The following is a 22025-nucleotide window of genomic DNA, read 5'->3' on the forward strand; positions in this document are numbered from 1 at the left end:
TGTATCTCCCTTGCACTGTGATTACCACCTATTTTTTAATTCTTTTTCATGAGTTCAGTGGTTTCTATTATTACTGGCATTATTAAAATCTTCCCGCAGTTCCAGCTTATTTTCATGTCATACATAAAACCCTGGTTTTTAACTATCCTTCTCCCCCGCCCTCTCAACTGTTTTAGTCAACACCAATGGGGAAACCGGCCTTACATTTTTGTAAATACTCAATTATCAGAGAGAGAAAAATATTGATGATAATGATGTGCAATGTTGCTTTCTGGGGGGAAAAAAAGAAAAAGAAAAAAAGAATTATAACTTGACCTTTATTTGACAAATGAAAAGAAACGGAATTATAAGTCGGCCATTGTTGTTTCATTTCGGAGTTCCATATCAGCACAACTAGACTTATCTCATGAACATCGCACACTTTAATGGGTTCAGCACACTTTAATGGGTTCAGCACACTTTAATGGTTTCAGCACACTTTGACAAAGAAATATCTGCTTTAGAAAATAATTCACAACACGGATTAAAAAAAAAAAGTGTCGGCTTGTCTGTTTTAGAACATATCTACAGCATTGAAGATTATTTGATTACAAAACCTATTGTAAACGAGTTATTATACATACGTGATTGAACAATTTTAGCTTGGGGGGAAATAGCAAATTCATGCCTTTCCCAGTTATATTAGGACGTAAATGACTAATGATCATGGACTTTGTTCAATCTTGAGAGTTAATGGATACCCCCTGTAAGAGTAGCTGCATGTGTAATTGTGAAGCAAGGGTTGCGTAATCTGGAACCACACCACTCCCGAGTCGGGACTGCTTAATTCCAATGGCAAGGAGAAGTACAGAACTGCTGGAACAATGCAGAGATAAGCGGGGAGCACATTCTCAAATGGTTATCTAGTACTGACCAGGCTTAACTTTGGTGATCCAATGTTAACTGTGTATTATCGTGATTATAATGTATGTAGATTTTAAGGCTTCCTTTAGTCTTCACAGACTATGGGTACCCGCGGTAAGGATGCCTGCACGTGAAAATGTTGTGGCAAGAGTTATGCAATCTCCAACCACATCTCTCCTTAGTCGACATTGTTGAATACCAGTGGCAAGTTGAGGTTCAGGACGACTGGAAAGCGGAAAGCACATACAGCGCCTAGAATTCCCAAATGGTCACCCAGCTGGTACTAGCCAGGCTCAACGTTGCTTAACTTCAGTGATCTGATGAGAACCGGTGTGTCAACGTGATTATGCCATATAATTGACTATTACATAGATAATTACAAATATATTAACATTTCTTAGTCTATGATAACGTACATAAAGCTATTCACTCATCCCAAATAAATTTTGAAAATGTAAACACATTCCTGGCTAAACAGTCAACATTTTTACACAATAGTAATGTTGAGTACCTTGTATAGTCATGGGAATATATATATATATATATATATATATATATATATATATATATATATAACATGTAAATATATATGTAACATGTAAATGTCAAAAAAATATTGACATAAACCAACAAAAATTCTAATTGGTCACCTAGAATCAACAAAAATTCACTTATTCATTGAAAATGGGCACCTATGAAATATAAACATTGAAATGGTCAACTTAGAACCGACAAAAATTCCAAGTATGAATATATGTTGCATAGCGATGGGAGTGTTTGATACAAAGAATTTAAGTGACACCCTAAAAGTAACTTAAAAGCAGAAGTCGATTAAACAAAGTGACTTCCAACGAGGTCGAAGATCTGTTTCACCGACATCTGAAGCAAGCAGATGCAAAATGTGGGTGAGAGGCGACCATATAAATTGTAGCGAAGTGTAACAGAATGTAAATACTGGTTTATTCTGATTGAAATAATAACTACGCATCTGATCATTCAATTGGTACCATTCCTCTCAACTGGTTAATAATGTGAGGGAGACAGACAAACAGATAAATCGTTTGCCTCATTACACTTTTTTTTTTTTTTTTTTTTTTTTTTTTTACAAAGGCATCACCACATTATCAAGGCCCAGAGGCCACTCAAGGATAAGGGTTAAAGAGTGTACAGTAGAAATTGGTCAATATAGTAATCATTAGTAATGAAAATTTGGTAAATTTAATAACTTATATGGAACGGCTCATCAAGAACTTATTTACTTTAGACTTGAACACAACCATATTGTAGTCAGCCGGAAAGCAGGAAAACGGAAGACAATTCCACAGGCGTGCAGTTCTAAGAAAGAAGCTTTGTTCATGGAATCTACGTTTAGGTTTAGGCACAGATAAAGAGTGGGGGAAATTATTGATAGTGTTTACAGCTAGACGAGTGTTTCTTGTGAAAGTTTGGCGAGGGGGGACCAAAGATTGAAGCTCAGTTGAACACTTTCCATGAAAATAACGATACATCAGAGACAAACTCGCAACATCTCTTCTGTGAGATAGAGGTTGCAAGGAGGAGAAAAGGACATCTCCTACGAGGCTACGAAGTCTATTTTGAACTCTATCAAGGCAGGACAAGTCCTTTCTAGCAGCTCCTGCCCAGATGTGGCAACAGTATTCCATCCTTGGACGTACCTGGCTCTTATATAGGTAGAGAATAGCATCAGCAGTGAGATATCTACTGGATCGATAGAAAGATCCCACCATTTTTCCAGCGGCCTTGGCAACAGATTTGATATACGTGTTCCATTTAAGATCAGGAGTAATGGTCAAGCCCAGAAGCTTGTCAAAACTTGAGGCCTCCTGAAGACGAGAGCCATTCATTTCAATTGATGACAAATGTGGATTAGAATGTTGATGATGTAAAGAGAGAAGCTTGGTTTTAGATGCATTAAAAGTAACCAGCCACTCCTTTCCCCATTGTACTACGTGCTCAAGATCAGAGGAGAGAGAATTGGAGAGAACTTGCTCGTTTACTGTCTTAGATGTGGTACCATAAATGGTAGTGTCGTCAGCATAAATGTCTACAAATGATGTAAGGATATGATTTGGAAGATCATTAATGTAGATCAGGAAAAGAGTTGGGCCCAGGATGGATCCCTGAGGGACACCGGCATTAATACTGTGAGCTTCTGATTTTTGCCCCTCAACTACTACTCTTATGAACCTATCAGAAAGAAATGATTTAATAATTGAGAAGACTTTTCCAGCTATACCATAGCTAGCGATCTTATGAAGTAAACCTTTATGCCATACCCTATCAAAGGCTTTAGATATGTCAAGAGCACTTGATTACATATTCTAAATACTAACTTAGAACCAATAAAAATTTACAGATTCTTGATTATATTACAAAAAGGAAGGTTAAAAGATACCAGAGAATGAGGTTAGTGGAGTTAGATTACATGTTAAGAGAAATTGTTTTGAATAGTTTAAGCTATGCTTGGAATATCGTTTTCAGATGTGAGCTAGTATAACAATCACTAGTTTATCACTTTTAGACAGGATCCACAAAATAAGTCTCAACTAAGATGTCCCAGGCTGTCTACAAAACTCTAGCCCCATCATCACAGTGTTGCATCTCTTTGCATTTCTATCTTAAAAGTACTTCAATGGAATATGCCCCTTAGCCTCATGGGAGATGTTCTTTTTTCTTCCCTGCAACCTCTATCTCACAGAAGAGATTACCAAGTTTGTCTTTGCTTTATCATTATTTTCATGGAAAGTGCTCGACTGAGCTCCAATCTATGGTCCCCCCTCGCCAAACTTTCACAAGAAGCACCCGTCTAGCAGAAAACACTATCAATAATTTCCCCCACTCTTTATCTGTGCCTAAACCTAAACGTAGATCCCATGAACAAAGCTTCTTTCTTAGAACTCCACGCCTGTGGAACTGTCTTCCGTTTTCCTGCTTTCCAGCTGACTACAATATGGCTGTCTTCAAGTCCAATGTAAACAAGTTCTTGACGAGCCGTTCCCCTTAAGTTAACAAATTTCCTGAATTTCCATAACTGACAATTACTATATTGTCCAATTGACTACTTTACACTCTTTAACCCTTATCCTTGAGTGACCTCTGGGCTTTGATAAGTGGCGATGCCTATGCAAGAAAACAAAAAAACAAAACAAACTGACAATCAGCTAAACTCCCACCTCTTCATTGATGATGACTTCAGATTTCTACTTTAATAGCTTCTTTCCTCGAATTATTCACTTTTAGAATTCCCTTCCTGTTCCTTGTTCCCTCGTCACAGTACCAACATGCAATAATTTAGATGTATGGTGAATAAACATCTCGCTTAATTCATTTATGTCGACCCTGATTCTCAGTCTCTTACATCTTGGTGGAAATGTGCCTTGGTTGAGGTGAATTAAGGTAAAAATAAAAAGTATTGTTTTTAAATAGAAGTTAGTCTCAAGCTGTGGTAGCACACAGAATCCTTTAAGCTGTTCTAATAATCAGCCGAAGAAAATGATGTTACTGGATGGTTCCAATAGTGGAGTAAATTCTGCAACTAATCTCTTTGTTGTAGAAACTGTTGTGAGGATCAAAAAAATTAAAATTTTGAATCTTCAGCGTATTATCATTCGAGCCCATTTCTCCAGCCACAAGAAAGGAATTTCAAGATGGTTACACTTATGCATGGATTCAGATGAAGCTATGAGACATCCACGAAGGGGTATCTAACAATTTTCGCACAACTGAAACCGTACGCTACATTTTCTTAAAACCTTATCGCTTTCAGTGTTATTGTGATATTATACTTGCAAACAATTTCGGTGACAATATATTAGATATACTGACAGATTAAGTGCATTTTAAGTTTTAAATATAAATTTACCTACATGAAAATTCTATATTTTAAGAGTTTAAATTTCAGATCGTACTAATTAACTGACAAATTGCTGTTCAGGTGTAAAACAATGAGCTGAAAGGAGAATGGAAGAGATGGATATAAAAAAAACAACAAAGAGGAGGAGAGAGAAGCTTGAGAAACATAGGTTTCACTTTTTAACCTTTAGTATTGCCTTTTTTATGACCTAGACAACGTTGGGTAGCTCTGCTAGTTATTCTTAAAACTCGAACAATGTATTATTCTTCGAATAGATTTTGTTACTAATTCCTGAAAATTAAACGCTCAGATTGAATAATAATTGGATCACAATGAAAGGTGTGCTTAATCTTGTTGCAGAGTTTTGTCTATTATATAAAGAATATGAAAATAAGGCAGTCGTTAAACTGCATAAGTTTTTCCTGACAATATAAAGAACGACCAAAGTCTTTCTTGGCCTATATATCTCCATATTGTATGAAGTATTCTATGCCATAGAAACCGTGATAAAAACTATTTATCAGATCAGGCTGAAATTTTACACGGTAGTAGCTACCATCAAAGAGTATCCAATCCATTCATCAAATGTGGATAAATGGAAATTGAAATTCCTTCAAAATTTCGACCTTCACCCATCTTGTCAATGTCACATAAAATGAGCAGCTCCACTGCCTATAATGTGGACTATGTAGCACAAACCAAAATTACCAAAAAATGTGGTTTTACCTAGATATTCCCTAGTTCTAAATCAGAGCATGATCGACATTTTGTCCAAGTTATGTGATGGCTTGTCAAGTGATGTAAACGCCAAGCTGCACACAAAGAAACAACCATAGTTACAAACTCAGCCAAAAACATAACTTCTGCTGTGGAGATAAAAATCGTAATTTTGTTTATATATATTTGTGCTCGGCCAAAAATAAGAGTCTACATAAACTACACTTATAAACCATTGGATTCAGCGTGACCTGTAAAAGAAATGCTGTAATATTAATTCCCCTAGGGATCAACTTTTTTTGGGTAGAGGCGATATTTTTCTGTATTCTTAATGGTAGTTTAAAAAAAATAACACCAATCAGAATCATTGTTACATTTCGTTTAGTCTATTTTACATATTAGCATGCATTGGATGGCTTTAAGAAATTTAATTCCAAAGCAACCTATTTCTGTCCAGGTGTTTATTTATCCCTTCTTCTCTCAAGTCGAAATACACTTGCAAATCTCACAACGCTATTGTAAAAGCACCTAAAAGAAAAATATCTCCATTTTATTTACTTTTACTGCATTTTCACCTCAAACAAAGCACAGTGCTACTTTGATGTAGGAAGTTACTATCTGGGACATAATTTTTTAGGGATACTATGTAGGGAATTGAGCAGCAAGATGTCTGTTTACATTACACTTGAACTTCTGCATGTCAGTACAGTCAGGGAAGTAGGAATCCGGAAGAGAATTCCAAAGTCTAGCAGTCCTAGGGAAGAAACTATTAGAGTAGAAGGCTTTGCTGCTTGTCAGGTCTGTCGGGGGTATTTACGGAGAGTGGGTACAAGGGTTTGTAATTCGTCAGAGCACCTACCACTAAAATACTTGTAAAACAGGCAGAGAGATGCAACATTTCGTCGATGGAACAGTGTTTGAAGCCTAGCTGACAGTGCGGGACCTATTAGGTTGAAGACTTCCTTTTAAACCCAGTCTAAGTGAGAGACTAGTAGCAGATGCACTAGCCCTAATGTGGCAACAATATTCCATATATGGGCGAATGGTGGCCTTATAGAGGTACAAGGTACTCTCAGGAGTAAGTAAATTTTCTAGCACAGTGCAGAGAGCCCATCTTCTTTGCAGCAACCTTGGCAATGCCTTTGATGTATCTGTTCCAACTCCTGTTTCCTGTGAATGTTAAGCCGAGAAGTTTAAACGAAGTAATTTCAGGTAATGTATCATTAATCCTGGATATTTGTGGTTGAGAAGATTTCTTTAGTCTTGGCAGCATTCCTTACAAAATTTTACTGAACAAATATCTTAGCATAGAGCTTTGTTTTAATTGCAGATACTTGTGCAGTTTATGAACCATACTGAAATAATACCTTTATTTAGAAAACTACTCTTAACATGGGAATGGGGGTTAACTATTCGGTACTTTCACTTCACATTTTAATAAACAAAATATATCATAAAAATAAATTGAATCTAAAAAGTAGGTCTGTGAACTGTATAGACACCTAAATATATCATCGAATAGATAGACAGAGGTTCCGCAAATATAAATATTTTATTTAAAATATACAACTTTTAAAAGTTTATATTCGAAGCTTTGAATATAAGTGTACTTATAAATTAAATTAAAAGAAATCCATTAGCTTTACTGAAATTTCTGAAAAAGAAAGTTTTTAAGTATTGCTATTTGCAAGTTCGCTTGGTACATTGTACAAGGCATTTTCTCTTCTGTTCTTAACATTTTTAAAAACAAATGGCAGAAGAAATTTTCACAATAAAGTTTTCTTTTTAGTGGTTTTATTCATCGTTCGGTTGTTGCGTCACGCTACCGTCATCACGAGGCGCACAGATTTAAATGAAGCATCTTATTAAAAGATGCATCAGAGACTTTTTATAAGAGGTTCATCCGTATATTGGTCGGTCACGCTTTGAGTTTGAAATAGCATTTTCGTTAAGCAGTCGCATGCAGATTTGAAGATTAAATTGATACATCTTCAGAATAATGAGAAAAAAATGTAATCTATTGGGTCAGTCACTGAGCTCAGGCTACGGTGTTTAAATCAGGAAAAATAATGAGTTTGCAAAACCAGTTTAATTAACAATAAAAAAAATCAAAATAAAAATTAGTTTATTTTTTAGAACTATATTCACACCCTTCCCTCCATCTTCTTTCTTTGCATGTATGAGTTAAATAATATTACTACCTCTGGTGATATTCCATTTTACTTATAATGAACTATTATAATCTTTTTATAATTTCATTTTTTTGCTGCTTTTGAATGTTTGAAAGCCACCTCAGTATAGATCATTGTTACGATGGCTTTTCTGTTGGCAAAGGTGTGATTCTATGCAGTTCTCGGACGTCCACCCTTCCAAGCTTTGCTTTACCACACTTTGATAAAGAGTCAGTATACTGCTAATCTGCCTGAGTGGGCCTTATCTATATCCAGACAATTTTTGCAAACCAGAGTGCTTTTGTTGACTTTTCAAATCCTACCTCCCTAACTGTCACCTTTTTCTTGCCATAGGAGGGAAATAAATATCAGAAAGCACATAAGATAAGGAAGAAACGGGAACAATCTACATACAATTAGAGAGAGAGTGAGAGCGATAGATAGAAATTTAGTAAGACATTGGTCATTTAATGAGATAAAGAGCTCTATTTGGCCTTTTGGCTAGGAACAAAGTATAGTGCTTATTCTGATGTTGCACTTTATCGTTTCTGTCCCTGGTCAGTGAAGACAAGATTATTATTATAATAATTAGATAATTATTTTTCTTCCGCTTCAGAGTCTCTCTTTTGGGTGAGCTGGATTTTACATGCATTAAAAACCGATCTTGTGTCCAACTCTGCCCACACTAGGAGTCAAATAAATAGCGTTCATAGTCTGGTTTATTATGCATAGCTGGAAAGATTCATACCTTCCTCAAACCGAGTAATGTATTAGTATGCATTATGAACTAGCCTGGATGCCCGACGTTGCCCGGGTGTTTGGAAATGTGTGTTGAGCAAAAAAGTGGTAATAGGGAAGCAGGCTTGAACCTGTACCGTGAAGGGGGAAAAGAACGTGAAAAAAAGTGATTTCTTTGCCGTTGTGTCCATTGTCAAACCAGAAGTGATGAAGATTTAAATTAAGGCGAGTCAATTGAAAAAATCGAAAATATCAGCGAAAAATGCGACCCCTCCCTGAAGAAAAGTGTTCAATTAAGGGTGACGGAATTAATATTTTTAGCCAATTTTTCGATATTTGTCGTCCGAAGAATTGTGCTTCAGAATGATACTGATCTCTTAAAAATCCATCGCCTATGTCGAAGGTTTTAGGCAGACATGCATTCATATATTCATTTAAATAGACAGGTGAGATTTATATTATAGATGATTAAAATATAAAGGTAAAAAGACTTAGGGAAAAAAACTTTGATTCAGATTTAGTATAATACATACTGTTTTTTTCTTTTAGATTTATCCTCATATCTCAATAAGAGTTTGTTTGTTTTTTTTTACACGGTGGTCACCACTTATCAAAGCCCGGAAGCCACTCAGGGATAAGGGTTATTGCAAGTACAGTACGTTAGTGTGGAGATTTGATAAAGTGTTTACTTAAGGGGGCGGTTCATTAGGAATTTGTCAACGTTGGACTTGAAGACATCCAAGTTGTAGTCAGGTGGGAAGCAGGCAGACGGAACAGAGTTTTTGTTTGTCAGTCATGCTTAAGTTTGAATGGACAGGTTTTAGATGCTTTCCAAATCTGTACTCATCCAAATTCAAAGTGGCACTATCTCAATGTGGATTTAACCAGCGTCCTTCAAAGGAGGAAGTTTCATGGGAGTATCACATTCATAAGTAGGCACCAGTCGCATGTATATCTCCGTTGGGGGGCGAGTGACGACAGTTAGTTTTTTGCCGTTCTTGCAGGGAGGTGTTAATGACCTTCTACATATAGCGCCTGGTATTCACAAATTGGTCACCCATCTGGTACTGATACATGTTATTTTAATAGGATCAATTAATCTGGTACTGATCAGGCTCATCATTGCTTAACTTCGATGATCTTATGAGAACCGGTGTGTGGCTGTAATTATGCCCTAAATATCAGTACATCAGTAGTTTATTTTAAAGTTTGAAATAGCATTTACGCTAAAATGGATGAACCAGAGTTTTTTGTAAATCAAATAAAAATAAAAAATTAAAACCAAATAAATAAATTACCCCCCCCCCCCCCAATAAAAAAAGACAAAAATCAAAAAAAAAAGGCAAAGAAAAAAATATTTGCTTAAAATTATTTTGTTTTCACATAGATGGACGAATACATTTCTTTTTATCAGTATTTTGATTAAAGTGCATTTTTCTTTTACAAAATAGAATCAAATCATCAAATAGTACTTTCCTAAGAATATCTACCACTGATTCCTCATTTAAAATTAGTCCACAGCAGATTTTGTGGTGATTTCTCATTTGCTTACCAGAAACGTTTTAAATAAATCCGTACATATGCTCTCCGGATTGATATTCAAGTAGTATTGTACTCAACATATATTGATGCAGTTTTAATTGATCCTATTAAAATAACATGTATATACATTGTCTACAGAGTTTGAAAACTTCATATTTAAGAATGACTCACTATATCTTTTCAGGATACCGAATTATTTGTGGAACAGATGTATATATTTCGAGATCTAGTTTTGATCTCAAATGAATCCATGGTGATACAGGAACGTTGATAGATCTAGAGCTCCTCTTTTTCATCGCTTTGATGAAATGTAATAAGTTAACTATTCGAAACAGAAGACTAAATTGAGACATCTATATCTCAATTAATGACAAAGCTATTGGATTGAGTGCTTATCAAAAACTACAATGGGATTGAACATGGCTGTATCATTTGGCTAAAATCATTAATATGACAATGACTTGCGCTTCTCCAGATCAACCCCTGTATATATATTTACACAAAACCTTTATTATATATTAACTGTCAGGTTAGAAAAAGACCATATACCAACATTTAAGCATCTTCATTATTTTTTATTTATTTATTTTTTAAAAATAAAATCGATCTGTGCAAATTTAGAAAGCCATTCTTAACATTGGGAAAAGAAGTATCTTTGTTAACTCTTCCATTGCTTGAATTATGTCCCTTTGGTTTGAGTTTACACTTGTCCTTTAACGAACCGTACTGAAATAGCACTCACTCTAGGTGTGTTGAATTAGCTTCCTCCTCTGGAGGAAGTTTTAGGGGAGTATGAAATTCACAAGTGCTTTCCATTCGCATGTATATCCCCGTCAGGGGAGATGACATTAAGCTTCTGCAGCTATTGCAAGGGAATGTCGACGGCTTTCCTACATACAGCACCTGATATTCCCAAATAGTAACTCCTCTTGTTATTAACCAGGTTCAACAGTGCTAAACTGCAGTAATCTAACGAGTGACAATGTGATTATTCATTAGCTTTAATAAAGCAAAAAATAACTGCCAACAACTCCTACCAATAACATTTGATTTTATTTAAAAAAAAAAAAAAAAATCAAAAATACTGGACGAATTTGCGTAATTTTTGGTAATATTTTATTTTCTTTGCCAGTAATATTCATATAGGAATTATTTGGAGGATCACTGAATTTTTAGCAAAAATAGTTTTCCTAAACATAAGATCACTCTCAATGTCTGTAAGTTATGTGTAATATTTGTGTTCCCAATAGAGAAGAATGTTAGAAAATTTACATACAATTTAAAAGTGTATTCTCATGTAAAATTTACCAGGGTAGACAATGGGAATGCTCTCGAATGTCTAGATGCACCTGTACCGGAACTACAAAACCATAATTCCCTTAGAAAATATGATATATTTTATGCCATGAAATTCATACAAAATGTATAACATTTTTCAGGGAAGACTATACAGGACGGAACGATAAATTTGTCAGCCTAAAGAAAACAACACTACAGCTTTATTTTAAAACTGTTATTGAAAAGATCAATTCAGGTAGTAGAACTGACATCTATTCAATGTAGCCACCTTCAGCCTCAATCGCCATCTCAATATGAGTCTGGAACTGGGAGCATGCCTTTTCCACAACTTAGCGAATACTTGATGGATAGCAGCAACCAGGCTGACTTTGGTATTGTGGGAGATCATATTAGTGATGTTCTCGATGTAAGTGAGAAAATGGTACAAAGTCATGGAACTCCTTCTGAAGCCAAGCCTGGGTATCTTTGGACTTGTGGGGCGACGTCAAGTTCTGCTGCCACACCCATTGCTGGAAATGGTCCTGTTGTCATAACTTGGATCGAGAAAGAGCACAAGTTGTACAGCGGTGCATCTCCGATATTGGTTGTTGAACATTGTGTCACTTTCAGACATGATAGAAGGCTCCTGTCACTCTTGAGATTTGCACATAACTGGCCAATTAGTAGATTGTCTGCAACAAAAAAGAAAACCTGTTTTCATCAGACGGAAATGGAATCATGTCTTCTTCTCCAGGGTGACAATTTTATCGTTTCACCCTCTGGAAGTGATCCCGAATCTGTACATTACATCCCATGTACTAAATATCTCCGCCAGAATACCCTTAAAACTTCAAAGACGGTCATTCGATTAAGTGAAATTTAAACCATATGCATAAGATATCACTTCCGAGACTTTTCCAATATATTACATTTTTGGTCCCCCAACAAAAGGAGGGTGGACCTGTAAATTCACTCTTGTCTGTCGTTCGTTCGTACTTTTCTCAATAACTATGCCTTGGAATTTTTTGAAATATATATATATATATATATATATATATATATATATATATATATATATAGGGCGGTTGGACAAAATAATGGAATCACCTTGTCAATTTTACTTCAATTAATAGGTATCTGAAACTTATAAAAAGTGTAAAATTACTGAAGTGTTGGTCTCATGTTTTTAGCTAGATATGAGTCTTTCTGGATTGATCCAAGGAATACCTACAAGGCCCTTGCGAGGAAAAAAATGTACTGGAGCAAGACATTTTCTGCCCTCCTTTCTAATACTGGCCATATCTAGACGATTCAGCTTGCACTGAATTATATGCTTTCAGTAATAAAAGATCTTGTGCTCATTTATAATTACACTTGATTAAAAAATAAAAATGATGTACGTACTTATCATAGAACGAAGATGTCATATTCCAAAAATCGCGTAAATTGATAAAGTAATTTTTTTATTAAGAAAATCAAGTTTTACTATTTTTAGCGATTAAAATGTTTTAATTATATCGAATACAAATACAATCTCTGCAGTCGAACTGAATTGTCATCCTTGAATTTTGACAAAATAGAAAACAATATGGCTGCTCCTGGCCTACTCATAGCTTCCTAATATTTCATTTTCTTAATTAAAAAAAAACCCAAAAAAACCTATCAATTTACATGTTTGTAGGAATATGATATCTCCGCTTCATAAGGAGTACGTGCATCATAAAGATTTTTTTTTGTTTTTTACTCATATGCAATTCTAAATAAGCACCCGATTCTTTATTACTCAGAACAAATTTAGTGCAACTCAATTAAATTCACAAGATATTTCTATTATTTTGCCTAACCCCTATGTATATATATATATATATATATATATATATATATATATATATATATATTATATATATGAGAGAGATGGGGGGGCAGCGAAATAGTGGAGACATTTTTTTTTTTTAGAAAAGATAAGCCTTTACATAAAACAAGCATTTGTTTTCCAAATTATCATTCAAGCTTTTGTTAGTTTGCTTTTGTAACATTTTGAAAGAATTCGATAAACAAAAAAGTAAAAAACAAAAATCAATTTTTTTATTGATTTATTCTTGTAGACATTTTTCAATTAAAATATTTTAAAAAGAAAAAAATGGAAAAGTCGACCTTCACTCGAACAATGTAACCGTTTTTAATTCTTTTTAATAACGACAGAATGACAATGATTGCAATGAGCAGTCAACCAATTTAAACATTGTAAAAAAGATTTAAAAAAAAAAAAACTCCTTTCAAACTGATTTAACTTTCATGCAGGATTTTCGTTTTCTTCAAAGAATTAGTCTTTAATTTCATGCATCAAATACTAATTCCGATTAATCCATGTGATTTTAATTATTTAAAGATTAAAAGGATTTCATTAATAAATAATTCCTAGAAGTATCTATTATTATACTAAATGGGAGTTAATCAACGCTCGTTTCCATAAGGCTTTTTTTCTGCATACTTTAATAACACAAAATACATGGTAACATATTTTGTTATGAGATTTAGTTACGTTCGAAAAAAGCTTCTTTTTTCATTGTTCTCAAAAGCTATGATTTATAAATAATCGAACAAGCCATCCATGTCTCACTACCTATTCATTTCTATAGAACTATGTTCATTCGCCACTCTCCAATATTTCTTAATCTCTATGAGCATTTACAGAAAGAGTGGCGTTTTTCAGCTGATTTACATACGTGTTTGTGGTGTGTACAAACACTATGCAAATTAAATGACAAAATAATAGGTCTATTTACTTCAATATATTAAACAATTTAGCTAAATAATGCTACTACTACTACTACTACTACTAATAATAATAATAATAATAATAATGATAATAATGATAGCTAGCGGGACCTGTAGAAATTCCATAGGGAACTCATTCATATGTAATATATTGATGTTGGCATTCTGCAGATTTTCAGCATAAATGGAGACGTTCTAATATCATTGTAGCTTTTTTGTTAAAACTGCAAAGGTATTTAAGCTAGCAGGGACGCCCGGTGTAGCTCGATCGTAAAATACGCTTAAAATATGATATTTAAATTCTAGCAGAGCTAAATTTGTCTCGATTTTTATATATTATAAAATCGCGATTTCAAAAATAAAAAATTTATCCATATGACTTGAGTGCATCAGCTTGAGTCAAAACCAAAACTTATGAAAATATATATATATATATATAAACTTGAGTTCCTTCAGCTATAATTGAAACCGAAACCAAAATTTATATATATATATATATATATATATATATATATATATATATAGAGAGAGAGAGAGAGAGAGAGAGAGAGAGAGAGAGAGATAGATATATAAGTGAACGTGTCTGTGTGTACATTTCCCTACGCAATAACTTTGTCAATTTTAAGTCTACAGACTCGAAATTTGATATACAGGGTACTGGGATTTGGGAAAATCTTTGTGATCGGTTTTTGTCCAGAAATTTGGCTGTTAAGGGGTCAAAGTTCAACGATTTGACTTTTGAGAACTCTCTCAAACTCCTCCGACAATTTTTGGTCTAAACACTTGAAATTTTAAATATAGGTTCCTTGGACATGGATTTAGCTTAACTTGATTTGAGCCCTAAAACAATAAATTTTAATGAGTCATAATAGGGGTCAAAATTTAAAAAATTGACCTCTGCGGTCTCTACCAAATTACTCAGACAATTTCTTGTCTAAACATTTGAAATTTTACATAAAGAGTATTCAGAGATAGGTCAAGCTTTTTCATCGGTTTGGATCGAAAATTTTTAGTTACCAATATATAAATGTATGTATTATGTGTGTATGTTTGCACGCTTGCCTAAAACTTTGACAGAGGCGACGGATTTTACTAAAATCAGTATCGTTTTAAAGTTCGACCTTTCATACGACCAATATTGAAATATTGGCTAAAAACATTAATATCTGCACCTTCAACTAGGCACTTTTCTAGAGGGGGGTCACTTTTTTCGCCGATATTTTATAAAGTTATCCTCTCCTTTAGATTGTCTAGCCTTAATTTAAACAACCGCAAAGACGTCAGGTTTTTTCCCCCCGTTCTTTTCCTCCTTCGCGGTACGGTTAGCAGTTTTGTTTTGTTTTTATTGCTCAACATACACATCCAAACGCTGGGCTGAAATACTAGTATATATATATATATTGTTTAATGAAGGAGTTTAGATCCGAACATATTAATGATGGCATCTTCGTACCATGTGCGTTATCAATCCAACGTAACTGTTTTAATCGGTTGGCGTAGCTATAAAATTTCACTTCAATACTCTTCCATTAAATGATATCACCAGAAGAATAAATAAAAAAATGAACAGTAAAATACATGTAAATTATATAGAGTGAAACCATATATATATATATATATATATATAATAAACTAATTCTGAATGTAATAGGACTCTTTTCATCTTGTCATCCCGGAGCGCTAGCTTTTTATTATAAGCACTGGTGATGTCTTCTTCAAAGAAACTTAATTCTTGATTTTTTTTTCGAACATGGTATGTATCAATGAGGTAGACTGAAAGAATTTTATCTGAATAAAACCATACGACAGATGAAAGATACATCTGTAGAATTTCCGCTAGAGTGTACAAATGTATGCTTATATATATATATATATATATATATATATATATATATATATATATATATATATATATATAAAGAAATAGATAAATAGATTAGTGGAGTGCCATCAGATATAATCAAAACCGAAACCCAAACTTATGAAGAATTGTTGGTAAGATTATTACGAGAATGGAAGTCCATAACAATTTAACAACAGTCTCTCGCGTGTAAGCGTGACATACAAAATAAGCATACACTATCCTATTAATATATATATATATATATATATATATATATATATATATATAAAATAGAAGATGTCATGATTTGCCAGCTCCTAAGTTAGTAAAACAAAAACATGCTGTTGGCTGAAACTTGTCACTCCCAGAAATATTCAAGACCACCTATGCTAAATATAGCAGCGACCGTTTTCAAACAACAAAGAGAAAACTCAAAAACTTCATCTTTCACAAACTTAACAAAAACAAAGGACTGTTATTTCGAAGTTAGATTAAATAAACACTGAAGACATTTTTAACTAAGTAATATGGTTTGAAATTAATCAGTCATTCGTTGTTTAGCGATACCATCATTGGTTGTAGAGTCTACGAATCACAATGGCTCTCCATAAAACTAGCTCCTATATTGAGAATTCATTTTTGCCATGACGTCATACGTGTGTCCAAAAACGTGATCGACTCACGTGGCTTGAACATACGGTGTTCGCACATGTTCCCAAACCATTTTTGCAGACAAAGAATTCTTAATAACCTATTTTTCGACCGAACTTATGTTTTTTTATTTGCTATTGGTCGTTATTTTCTAGATGACCTTATTTTAAATTCAGTTTTCATAAAAAGAATTGAACAATCAAAATTCCTTTTGCTACAACATATCTAAACTATTTTATGTGAACTGAACAATGCTAAATTCCATTTCTGGATCTATTTATGAACCTTGCTTACAAGGTTCGAATCTAGGTCTATCCTAATCTCATTTTTACTTATCTAATGTTTTTCTTACTTAAAAGAAAAGGGCTCTTGTCTTGTAACACATTTATTCCAGTATGATTTCTATATATACTATTTATTCAAAAGAAATCTACATTTAATGAGTAACCTCATTTACATATTATAAGGACATCAATTTTAGTAATTAGCTCGATGCTATTGTTTGTTGTAATAGAATCGTTTTAGTTGTTCTATTTAGAAATCTTATTTACAGTTTACTTATTTATCTTTAATTTAATATAACTTCAATTATTAATAGCTGACAACAGTTGCGTTTAAAACCGGAAGTCAACTTATGTATTTAAGTTGAGTTATTTCCCCTTTAAGCTATGAAAGTTACTTCGCATTTGATTTTCACAGACCAAGATAAATGCGTTTTATACTTTTCCAAATCTAATATGGCCATTTTTTGTAACAAGTTAGGATATTCGTTATATCTTAAATAGTATGTGACCAATCCCCTCACCCCCACCCGGCAATATGATTCGACAAGGTAACACCGGGTTTATACAGCTAGTTTATTTATAAAAAGCAGACTTTTAAATATATAGGTGACCCAAATAACATACAAAAGTCTATGGTCTGGAGAGTTGAATAGTACTAATCCAGTCATGACAGTTATAAACGTAGGATACGATACTCATATTGTTAGTATATGTGTTTGATTGAAGTAAATACAATGTTTGGAAGAAGCCAGTAGATGAAGGTACCAAGGGAAAACATTGCAAAGAAGAATGAGTGAAAACCTCTACAGGGGGATAGTTAAAAGGTTCTATATAGCGTTACCACTGTTATTAGTAGAGCTAGCACGACAATATTCTTTTTATTGCTTTGACTCTCGTGTGTGTATCCGTTGATATATGCTTTTATATAGAGTGTTGTGGTTCTCGGTTGATTAATTGTGTCGAAATGTGTCAGATGTATACTCAAGAGTCAAAAGGGTGATGAGAATATTCTGTTGTTATAGCCCAAGTTATTAGAGATGAAAAACCGTATATAATGTATATCTTGCTTTAAGATGTTTCTTAGGATCCTGTGCAGCGAACTAAGCATTATGGTATCCATTCGATGCGCAGTTAGGGATTAAAAGGAATTGAATCATCGATTTTGCACGAAAGACTCCTTCAACGGTTATAACTTTTGCCCGTTTTTACAGTCTATTCTACGTACTATAAAAATTTCGAGTAACTGAGGGAACAAGTAACCAGGAACATACAGTCTTGTTTACTTCTGAACAAGAACAAGATGTAATTGATGCAAAGAAAAAGGAATTGGAAAATATGAAAGTTCATGAAGTATATGAATTCGTCTCTGACATGAGGCAAAAATGTACATCAACAAGATTGGTAATTGTCGTGGCTGTACAAACCAATGTTACATACATTCCAAAATACCAAAATACTAAGCCGTAAAGTGCCAGTTGATATCTTTCTGCATGCTTTGTAATGCATGTTGTTACTTTATTTTGGCATTCTGTTTTTCTTTGCAACCCTTAACTGGGCTATAACAATGACGACGTCAGATTTTGAACTCACAGAGGTTACTCGAATTTAAAATACCCCTGATATTCAAAAGAAATCACGACGGAAAGCCGAATTAAACCAAGCAAGTGTTCAGAAAACAGCGATGAAAGGAGGAAAATAGGAACTCGAAAAAAAAAGAAAAAAGGGCATGGGCATAAAAGTTTGAATTGCAAATTCGTAGAAAGTAAGAATATTTTCATACTTTTTTTCTTCCCTTTGCTTGGTCATGACATCTTGGTGCACCCATAAATACAAAAGAAAGAGAAATACGAATTATTCGTGATTTTTCACGCCTTATTAAATAAGTGTGTAAATGAACATTATTTTTTGGCTTACTAAAAAAAAAAGTACATACGGTTTTCAGGGGTTCCCCCCCCCCTTTGTCAACATTTTTTATGCTATGAAAAGACATTTGCTTTGAAGGGATATTGAATATTTCTCATGACATGTATTTTTTCTCTATGGAAAAAGACATTCGGTTGGAATTTAAAGCTACGGTCAACGTTCATTTGCAAAGTTATTGAAGGAAACAAATTTCTGTTCTCTTTCCCTCAATTGTTCTAAAAATACTAAAACCTGGTTAATCTGAAGATGGTTTTGTTAATTTCCGTAAATTCAGTATTTTACCCATCATATAAAAATGAACGCCTTACAAAGTACATTGGAACAATTATTAAAACTTCAAATTGATCAACAATTATTTAGACACCAGAAACGCTCAGATGAAAGACAACAAGAATAACTAATGAGGCTAGAATCCCAACAATATGAAAATCAACATCACATGAAAGAGCTGCTTACTTAAGTCATTAAAAATAATACATCCACCGATAATAATATGGCATTTTCAGAAAATTCAATATGGAGTGACAAATTCTGCTATAGACCTGAAGAAGGTAAATTATTTGAAGCTTATTTTCGTTGGTATCAGGATTTATATTACCACATAAACCGTCGGAATTATCTTTTGCTAAGACGGTGGAACTTCTTACAGAACTATTTAGCCTGACATTTTCTTTATTCTATAAGCGTTGGTTATGTCTGAATTTGCAGAAAAATGACTAAGATGATTATGCAATGTATGGAGCCATGGTAAATAAACATTGTGATGAATTCAAAATGCAGACCTTAGTGAAGACAAGGACTAACTTCTGGTAGAGATGCGGAAATTAGGAAGCATGTCCTAACAAAATTAGAAAATAAATCAAACCTAACCCTACAAAATTTAACGGAAAACTCCCACAACATAACTTATTCAAAAAGATTCGATGGATATCGAAGCTTGAATCATGCAGATAAAAAAACAGACAGCCAATTTAAAAAACGCATAAAAAATTAAACTCAAGTTTGGAAAAAAAGGCGACACATAGTTAAGAAAAATGTGAAAAAAAGAAAAAATCCCTTCTCCATGTAATCGATGTGGTAATTTGCATTGGGTTAAGGACTTTTCATATTAATCAAGAAAATTTTGATTGCAGAAATAAAATTAAATACAAAACCTGAGTGTTTGGCGGTGACTGAAAAAGATTGCAAAAATATGTGACTAAAAATTCATGATAAAGAAATAAAAATGCAACTCGATTCGGGTTCAGACCTTTCGATAGTAAATTTAAATACCTAGAAGAAATTGAATACGCCCACAATGTTGAGAACACGGAGGACAGCAAAGGCTATTAACAGTACATAAATTAACTTCGAAGGTGAATTTTTAGCGAACGTCACATGATTGGGAAAGACGAACAAAATTTTATGTATAAAGGAATACCACTAACCTATTTGGGTCAAACTGGATTCATGAATTTAATTCATGGGACCTGTCAATATTTACATTCTGCAAAAAAAAAAAAAAAAAAAAAAAGCAGAATTAGTGTCAGCAGAGACAGAGACGTTAAGTGCAAATTTATAAAATGAATTTACAGAAGTATTTGCACCGGGCCTGTGAAAATGTACAAAAAAGGGCATGGAATTAAGACTGAAATGACAAATGATGAATTTATAAAAAGCATAAAGCAGAAATTGGAACAAGGAGAATTTATTTCTGGCATGTACTCTTTCTGTGACAACATTCTGCTTTATAGTGAGAAAGTCACAACACCAAAAGAGAACACTAAAAAACCTCCACATTGGCATCAGCAGAATGAAATGCTTCATTTACTGACTGTCCATGGACCAAAATATAACTAATATGATTGAAGCATGTAAATGTTATGCTTTGGCTGCAAAGTTACCACTAATTATCCAGAAACCCTGGCCCAAATTTAAACAACTGTAGTCCAGGATACATATAGACTTTGTAGGACCGCTGGATGAATTCTATTATTTGATATTAGTATATAGTTTTTCCAAAATGACCAGAGTTGCTAAGATGCAGGAAAGCTATCACAGCAGTAACCATTACTTAAATGAGCTTTTCGCTCGTTTTGGTTTTGTTGAGTGCCTGGTTAGTGATAATGCTACCCAATTCACTGAAATGATACTTAACTCTTTTACTCCGTTATGGCTGATGGAACAAGAACAGTCTATTCCTATGGAAAATATGGTGAAAATAACAAAAATAAAAATAATTATTCAAATAATCCAAATTGTCAATCTTCATCCACCAAATTCCAAATAATTCTTTCACGAAGTTAGTTCACTCCTTGATGAAGAAGTATATAGAATATAATGGAATTGGAATAAGTTTTCTTGCGGTTTTTGTATTTATATTTATTCATTTTATGCTAAAGAATCAACATTTATCAATTCTCAAATGTTACTCGAGGATAAAGATTAATGAATTCGTCAGTTAGACGAGGAGAAACTACCTTGAGATGATTGAAGGCAATTGGTGAAATAGGTAGAACTTGATTATTTAAGAGGACGTCCCTATATATTAAGTTGTTAACATTTAACTCATGGTTGGTTGGGAAGCAACCCCATGGTATTATGTTCCACAGACGGAAATTATTGGAAACAAGCTTTGTCCATGAGAATTCTAGGTATACAAAGAGAGAAAAGAAAATTTTTTGTAGTAGTTCTAGGCAGACAATTTCCTGCTATAAAATGCTTTACAGATCGAATAAAGATTAGACCATAGTCGAGCACCTACCATGCAAATTCAGCTTGGAAGCAACCCTGTGATATGTTTTGCATACAGAAAGTTATGTGTAGTTCTTGGTGTACAGCGGAAGAAATATTTTTATACTCAAGTTCAAGTGAATCAGGGCTTGAAAAGAGAACTCATGACGTCATCATTAATATCCATGTTACATGCTGACATGTGTTGGACGACTTTTAGAAATTGATTCCAAGCAAACCTATCTTTAATTAGGTTTTTATCCATCTGTCACTCAAGTCCATTCTGTACCCTTCCTCACATGTTTCCCTGACTTTCCTTTATGAACTGAACATGCTACCTTAACTGTTTTACATCTTCTAACTCAAAAACTATTACCATCCATTCTTTCAACATGGCTATAATATTAAAGTCTCCGCATCTGCACACATCTGCCTTAACTATCCAAATTTAATCATCCTCTTAGTTCAGTAGACCTAAGCCTATCATTAAAACATATTTCACATTCATTGTCTGAGGGAACTTGTGCAAGTGCGAAACTGTCAGTAAGTGCTAAAAAAAAAAAATAATAATTAATATGCTTGTTATTAAGAATACCGGGCAATTCAAATCT

General features: G+C 33.8%; 1 pseudogene; it reads right to left on the bottom strand.

The window, feature by feature from the left end:
- Positions 1-1143: 1143 nt before the first annotated feature.
- LOC145292644 (5S ribosomal RNA) lies at positions 1144-1260 on the bottom strand (annotated as a pseudogene).
- Between the last annotated feature and the right edge of the window lie 20765 nt (positions 1261-22025).

Source organism: Euprymna scolopes, chromosome 13 (assembly GCF_053919585.1).
Source record: "Euprymna scolopes isolate OS-2025 chromosome 13, ASM5391958v1, whole genome shotgun sequence".
In the NCBI taxonomy this organism is placed as follows: Eukaryota; Metazoa; Mollusca; class Cephalopoda; order Sepiida; family Sepiolidae; genus Euprymna; species Euprymna scolopes.